Source organism: Streptopelia decaocto (genome assembly GCF_964273445.1).
Source record: "Streptopelia decaocto genome assembly, chromosome: 17".
Taxonomy (NCBI): domain Eukaryota; kingdom Metazoa; phylum Chordata; class Aves; order Columbiformes; family Columbidae; genus Streptopelia; species Streptopelia decaocto.
In genome coordinates this window covers 1,220,438-1,228,375 of record NC_138672.1, presented here as the reverse complement: position 1 = coordinate 1,228,375, position 7,938 = coordinate 1,220,438, and the positions used below count along the sequence as shown (strand labels likewise).

The 7,938-nt window shown below is 54.7% G+C and overlaps 1 protein-coding gene across 3 annotated transcripts in view; it reads left to right on the top strand.

Moving 5' to 3' along the window:
• The first annotated feature begins 349 nt into the window (after positions 1-349).
• Positions 350-7,938, top strand: part of LOC309447354 (dual specificity testis-specific protein kinase 1-like) — a 35,494-nt gene continuing 27,905 nt past the window's right edge. For all 3 annotated transcript variants that reach the window (XM_082067862.1, XM_082067861.1, XM_082067863.1), the window contains exons 1-2: positions 350-465; positions 4,238-4,368. The gene's annotated coding sequence lies outside the window, so the exon portion shown is untranslated. The remainder of the gene's footprint in view (positions 466-4,237; positions 4,369-7,938) is intronic.

Here is a 7,938-nt window from a genome sequence, read left to right as displayed (position 1 = left end):
CTGTGGGTCGCCTTTGGTTGTTCCACGGAGGAGGTTGGGGGCGGGGAACGCCCCGGGGCAGCGGGTGCGGAGCCGGACGGGAGCGGAGCCGGTGCCGTGTGCTGGGCGGGGGCAGCGGCGCTTTGTCCGGGGGGGCTGCGGCACGGGGAGAGCCCTGGGGGGGTGGGAGGGCGTGTTTCTGAGGAGGTGATGTGCAGGGGGCAGGTGCACGGCACGGGGGGTGGCGCATCGCCGGGGGGCGGGCGGGGCCGAGCCGTGCCCGTGCCGTGCCGTGCCGTGCCGGTGCCGTGCCCGGGTCGTGCCGTGCCGTGCCGTGTCCGGGCCGTGCCGGTGCCGTGCCGTGTCCGTGCCGTGTCCGGGCCGTGCCGGTGCCGTGCCCGGGCCGTGCCGTGCCGTGCCGTGCCGCTGTCGGGCCGGGGCAGCGCGTCCTGCAGGAGCTGGGCCCAGCAGGGCCGAGCGGAGCCGGTGAGTCGGTGCTCGGGCCGGGCGGGAGCGCCGAGCCGGGGCCCGGGCCGCGTCCCGCCGCGTCCCGCCGTTTCCCGCCGTGTCCCGCCGCGTCCCGCCGCCGGGAAGCTCCGGAGCTGGCGGGTCTGACCCCGGGGGACACGGGACCTCTGTCTCGCTCCCCGAGCGCCCTCGGACTCTTTCCGTTCTCCAGGAGCGGAGCCGCCGGCGGGGGAACCGGCCCGGGCAGAGGCACCACCCGCAGCCGCGGCCCCGCTGTCCCGGGCGGGCAGCCCCGGTCCCCCCGGCACTGGGGCCCTGCGGGAGCGAGCTGCGAGCGGACAGTGTTCTGTTCATGGAGCTGTGCTCGCTGCCCCGCGCCCTCCTTCAGTGGATGGAGACCGAGCTGATTCTAGTCCCGGGAGCCGGCTCTGCGCTTTGCCCTGGCGGGAGCGGCTCGGGGATGGGACCTGCTGCTCCTGGGGTGATGGCGAGGACGAGCGGCTCTGGGTTCTCCTGCCCTGGGCTGGTTCTGAGCAGAGCCAGGCGTGGTTTCCCAGCTGCTGCTCCTGGGACCTGCTCAGTGGTGCGTGGAGCCCAATGTCTCTAGCAGTGTCCCTTGGCTTAATTCAGAGAAGGGCTCTGGGTTTTTTGGAAGACTGCAGGGAAAAAGCAGATTCCATGGGTGGGAGTGTGTGTGGAATAGAATTTGTGCTTGGTGTGGGGTTTCTAGGCAGTTGCTCTGTGTCATCTTTCCCTATGTCCAAGCAAATTATGTCTGAACTGTTTAGCCTGGAGAACAGGGGGCTGAGGGGAGACCTCGCTCGCTGCAACTGCCTGGAATGGGATTGTAGCATGGAAGGTGCTGGTCTCTTCTCCCAGGTAGCAAGTGATAGGACAAGAGGAAATGGCCTCAGGTTGTGCCAGGGGAGGTTTAGATTGGATATTAGGAACAATTTCTTCACGGAAAAGGTTGTTGGGCATTGGAACAGGCTGCCCAGGGCAGTGGTGGAGTCACCATCCCCGGAGGGTTGAACAGATGGAGATGAGGTTCTTAGGATACGGGGCAGTGCCAGGGGTGGGTTATGGTTGGACTCGATGAACCTGAGGGTCTCTTCCAACCAGGATGACTCTCTGATTCTATGGAACAGTTTGCCTTCAATGCTGCTCCGATGCTGCTTGCACAGACTGTAGCCATGCTGACTTAGGTTGGTTTGCTGAGGGAAAGATCTATTTTTCAGCCCAGTTTCTGCTTTGCAGAGAAGGTCCCTCTTCCCCCACCCTTTCTTGGTGTGCCTGGCTTGGTGATATGGATCTGCCGAGAGCAGCCCGAGGAGCTGGTGCTGCCGCAGGAACGGCTCAGATCGGCTCGGGCAGGATTCTCCCACCTCTGTGGCTCAGCACCTCCAGGGTCTCTTGCTTCCATTTCCAAGCCGAGTTCAGCAATTCCAGTGCAGAAACAGTCCCCAGGAGAGAGCACGCTAGGGCTGCAGGATCCTGCCCTCAGCTTCAATCCCAAATGTATGTTGTTCCTCTTTAAAGAAACAAAACAAAACAGGTAAACAGAAAACAGATAAACAGAAAACAGAAAACTGAGTTGGAGGCTATGTAAAAGCCGTGTGCAAAGTGTAGGTAAATCTGTGGGGTAAACAAATGGTAAAAAGCCCGCACTGAGTAGTGAAAAAAATTGCTCATATCATGCAAGGTCAGTCACAGCCTGGAATGAACCTGCAAGGGGCCAAAGAGGTACCAGCTGGAGCTGAAGTGTTCGAAAGGGAGCTACCTGCATGTGCATGGTTATAAATCGTAAGGCAAGAGTTAAAGTGCTCCTGTCCCTGAACAGAAAAAGAACATAAACTGAAGCTGGGCCTGGGCAGTGAGGCTGAGGATGCACCGGGATGGGACATCAGTTCACCCTGGGGTGCCCGTTGGTGTGGGGAGCACCCCGAGCCCTGCAGGGACCTCGCTGGAGGGCTCACCTGGCCCACGGTCCTTGCGCAGGCAGGAGGCGTCAGGGCTGAGGCACTCGGGGGACCCGGCACATCTTTGCTCGTCTTTGTCCCACTGAATCTCGCTCACCGGGAATGGGCGCTTCAGCAGGAGTGTCACCACTTGCCCTTGGTTGTGTGGGGTGAGGTGCAGCCGTGTGTCCAGCATCTCTCTTGTGCCGGTCCACAAGGCACGGTCCAGCAAATCCCTCAGCAGTCCCCACTGCTGCTGCTTGCTGTTGATACGCTGTTGTTATCTTTTTCTTTAAATAATTAGCCCCGTGATCATCAGGTTTGGTGCTTTCTAGTGATGCTTCAGAGGATCCCAAAGCAATGTGTAAGCTGGAAGTCCTCTTGTAACCAAAGCACCTTTCTGCACCAGCTGGCAAAGCTTTTGGGAGTATGTTTGGTATCTTTGAATAAGTGGGAAAGCCCACTTATGGCAGAAATGATGATTTTTTTTCTGCCACCTCCTGGCCTCTTGCTGTATGGAGGAGCTGCTGCTTGTGCTGCCTTGTGGGCACAGAGGTGGGTTTTCTTCTGCCGAGGACTTGAAGCGTGGTGGTTTCCTGCAGTGAGAGTTCAAAACATCAGGGCCTTTAAAGAAAACACGTCAGGGTCATTCCTACTGTTCAAATCAGGTCTTGCACAATCTTCTCCCCAAAGGGCAGATTTTGCAATGAGAAGTTTATGTAAAGCAGCAGGCCACGGGGTTTTGACTTGAAGCACAGTTTCTGAGGCAACTTTCAACTTTGAGCATTGATGGCAATTGCTTTGGCTCCTGCCCCATCTGATCTTCAAAATGAGTGCTTAAGGCTTTTGCCACTGAACATGAAGTGTCGTGTTGCTGCTATTTAAGAGGTTGTTCAGTCTCAGCAGACCTGATCCCGCTCCCCGTGCAGCAGACCGAGCCACCGAGCCGTGCAGCTTCTGGCCGAGGTGTGTTCTGGGGTGACAGAGCTGGTGAGGGGCCGGAGCACAAGTGTGATGGGAGCGGCTGAGGGACCTGGGGGTTCAGCTGGAGAACAGGAGCTGAGGGGAGACCTTCTGATCTCTGAACTGCCTGAAAGGAGCTTGGAGCCAGGGGGGTCGGGCTCTGCTCCCCAGGAACAAGCGCCAGGAGCAGAGGAAACGGCCTCAAGTTGCGCCAGGGGAGGTTGAGGTTGGGTCTGGGGAACAATTTCTTCCCCAGAGTGCTATTGGGCATTGGAACAGGCTGCCCAGGGCAGTGCTGGAGTCACCATCCCTGGAGGGGTTTAAAAGGCATTTTGATGAGGTTCTTAGGGACATGGTTTAGTGCTGAAGTTAGGTTGTGTTTGGACTTGATGATCCTGAGGGTCTATTCCACCTAAAATGATTCTGTGATTCTAAAAATTTGTGTAGCTTCAAAAGCTTTACTGGTCAGATTCACAGAGCAAAAACACACACGGAGAGCTATTCAGTACAAATCACTGTGTCCCCTCCGTGCTGAGCTGCAAGTGGGGGCCTGGAAGGCAAATGGGCAGAGCTGGGTCTGTGAGCTCTGGGAAGGGAGGCCCTTCTCCCCTCTCACAGCTCAGACTTGACATTCCGCCCTGACACTGGCTCATCATGTTGCCTCGGGCAAGTCACTTAACTGGCTTTTCTTATGTTTTAGCTTTAGTTTTTCCATCTGTTAGCAATAGCCCTGCTTTGTGATAGTGGACTGGCATGAAAGAACCCCTGTACAGAGCTGGGATTGCCTTAGGGCTCAGTCTGCTGTGCTACATTGGTAAGAAAATGTTCATCTTGGGCACAAATTTATTTCTCTTTCTTTGGCCCTTTAGGAGCCGCTGAGTGACACCTTGTTCCCTGGAGAGAGACTGCACTGCGTTCAGTGTCACTGTCATCGGCTGCCTGTGATGTGTGCGGAGCTCTGCGAAACAGCTTGCTTGTCTTGAGAAACTTCTTATAACAGGTTCTCATGCAAATACTGCTTGTTTATATACCATTACATGGAGAAACTGATGTAATGGGTGTCAGTGATTGATTGATTTCCCTAGCAGGGGTAACCTGACTTTCGGAGGTGTGCAGGAGAGCTGGGCATCTTGTCAGCCAGCTGAAGTTCAACTTCCCACAAGTCATATCATAGAACCGTAGAATGTCCTGAGCTGGAAGGACCCACACGGATCATGGAGTCCAACTCCTGTCCCTGCACAGGACACCCCACAGGTCACCCCGTGTGTCTGGGGACGTTGTCCAGTCTCTTCTTGAACACTGTCAGGTTGGGCCGTGGCACCTCCCTGGGGAGCCTGTTCAGTGTCCAGCACCTCTGGGGGAAGAACCTTTTCCTCATGTCCCACTGCCCCTCCCTGGCTCATCTCCTGCCGTTCCCTGGGCTCTGTCACTGTCACAGAGCAGAGCTCACCCTGCCCCTCCTGCTCCTGCTGAGGAACCTGCAGCCCATGAGCTCTGCCCTCAGGCTGCTCTGCTCCAGCTGAGCAAACCCAGGGACTGCAGCCGCTGCTCATCCGGCTTCCCCTCCAAACCTTCCCCAACTTGCTGTCCCTCCTCTGGACACTCTCCAGCAGCTTTATCTCCTTTTCTCCTGTGTCCCCAGCCCTGCACACAGTGGATGCTGCAGGTGAGGCCGCCCCAGCGCAGAGCAGAGCGGGACGATCCCCCCTGCCCGGCTGGCCGTGCTGTGCTGGGTGCACCGGGACACGGGGCCCTCTTGACTGTGAGGACACACCGTTGTCTCATGTTCAAATAGGGTTTTTAATAAGCCAGTGGTGGCTGAGATACAGCAGGCGCTGGCAAGAGGCGAGCAGGGTGTTACAGGAGAGCGGGCCTGGGTGCTCGAGGCAAACTCAGCGTGGGGTGCTGCCCTGAGGCAGACAGACAAACCCTGCCCTGGCACGGCAGGATTCGAGTTCACCCTCCTTCACTCCCTGGGGAGGATTCCTGTGCTGCAGGATGTGTCCTGGGGGCTCTTGGAGCCGGGACCATCTCTCCCGTGTCCTCTCAGCCCGGCTGCGGGACCAGCGCAAGGGCCAAGCGCAGGGCGGGCTGTGGTGTGCGAATTGCTGTGAACTGGTGAACTCCTGGAAAGCACTCGCCTGCCCTGCTGAGGTGGGTCCAGTTACCTCCCTCTCAAAGCAGGGGCTTTTAAATTGTTTCTGACTTACCGATCTCACGCAGCCTCGGGCAGGTGGATTATTTAGTCCCTGTGCAGAGGTGGGATGGAGGGCCCAGTGCCCATGGGGTGCTCCCTCACTGGCCTCCTGTCCTCAGCAGCTGTTTCTTGAAGTGGGTTTTTGCTGCGTGCATTAATCTGTTGCAGGAAAAAAAAAATAATTAATATATCTATTTTTACAGTTCATAAATCTCTGCCACAGCCGAGACCTAGAGCCTCAGTCACAATTCTTACAACACAGAGTCTTGCAGCTGGTGTGTTTTCCTTGTGTGTCTCTTGGTGCAGCCAGAGGAACAGAGGTGTTAGGTTGGTGCAGAAGTAATTGCAGTTTTGGACCGTGGATTTTTAATCATTATTATCAGGCTCAAACACATCTTTATTAATCAAAACAGGAACCATTACAATCAACATATTTTTGCCAATGAGAAATAAGTTTGTTTATTCCTGTAGCATAAAAATCCATGCTTCAGGATTCGACAGACTCTTGGAAAGCATTTTCTGCATCCTTCTCGTTGTGGAAGCACTTTCCCTGCAAGAAGTTCTCAAGATGCTTGAAGAAATGGCGGTCGGTTGGCAAGAGGTCTGGTGAATATGGAGGATGAGGCAGAACGTCGTAGCCCAATTTGTTCAACTTTTGAAGCACTGGTTGTGCGATGTGCGGTCAGGCGTTGTCGTGGGGAAGAGTTTGGCCCTCTCTGTTGACCGATGCCGGCTGCAGGCATTGCAGGTTTTGGTGCATCTCATCGGTTTGCTGAGCATATTCCTCAGATGTGAAGATTTTGCTGGGGTTCAGAAAGCTGTAGTGGATCAGATTGGCAGCAGACCACCAAACAGTGACCGTGACCTTTTTTTTGGTGCAGGTTTGGCTTTGGGAAGTGCTTTTGAGGTTCTTCTTGGTCCAACTGCTGAGTTAGTCATCGCCAGTTGTTGTATAAATTCCACTTTTCATTGCATGTCACAATCTGATTGAGAAATGGTTCGTTGTTGCATAGAATAAGAGAAGGCGACACTTCAAAATGGTGATTTTTTTGATTTTCAGTCACCTCATGAGGCACCCACATATTGAGCTTTTTTACTTTTCCAGTTTGCTTCAGATGCCCAATGATCACAGAATGGTCGGTGTTCAGTTCTTCAGTAACTTCTCATGTAGCTGTCAGAGGATCAGCTGCGATGGTCACTCTCAGTTGGTCATTGTCACCTTCCGATGGCCACCACTATGCTCCTTGTCTCCAAGGCTCCCGGCCCCTTTGCGCGACTTCTTGCCCCACCACTGCAGTTCAGCAGTTCCTGGGCCAAACGCGTTGTTGATGTTGCGAGTTGTCTCCGCTGCTTTACAACCCATTCTGAACTCGAATAAGAAAATCACTCAGATTTGCTTTTTGTCTAACATAATTTCCATGGTTTAAAATAAATATAAAATCAACAGCTAGTAATAAGTCAGTAGCAAAAAAACATAAAGTGAGAAAAGCACATTAAAGTGATGTATATCATAAGCCCATTTATTTAAGAAGGTATTCCAATATCAAATGGCAGATTTCAACAATGCAAAACCCACGATTACTTTTGCACCAGCCTAACAGCCTCGGCTGTCACACCAGCTCCTGGGAAGGTTTGGGTGGCAGAGCAGGTGAATCACCTCCCGGCTCTGTGTGGTGGGAGAGGGAGCGCTTGGCTCCCGTGCCGCACAGTGCAGTGACAGCAGCCCTGAAAATGTGTTTTTCCAGTGTTGAGAAAGCTTCAAAGCAACAGCAGTCTCTGCCAAACCCGTGAAATCATTTTGCTGTAGTTTTTTGCAGGAAGAGGGCTAAGAAGCAGAAAAGTGGTTTTCTGCCCCTTATCTGTGAAAGGTTGAGAAAATTTACTCCAAGTTGTTTGTCTTTCATTAATTTGTTTTGAACTGCCTGGAAAGATCAGGTTTTTGGCTGCTGAAGACCAGAGCTCCAGCGCTGGGGATGGAGCAGCTGGAGTCGGTAGGGCTGCTGTGATTAATTTTCCACTGCTGGGAAGAATAATATCTGAGATGCTCTAAATGGATTTCAGCTCTATCTGCCGCATATTTACTACAATCCTGCTTTGGCTGGAGAGTGGAAAATGTGCAAGGGGAAGCATGTGCTGGGGGCTTCTCAAGCTGCCAAGGGGCAGGATTTCTCTCAGGGTGACCCATCTGAACCAGCAAGGTCTCATGCCAGGTTTGCCAGCCCGTCTGTGTCCCCTGCTGGGTTCAGGTCTGTTGCCCACACGCCTCTTGCGTGGGGACCCACCACTGCCTGGTCCCTGTCACCCAGCGCAGGGCGGCTCGGTCCGCGGTGCCACATCTGCAGGCGCCGCAGGGACTGCGGCCGTGCGGGGGCT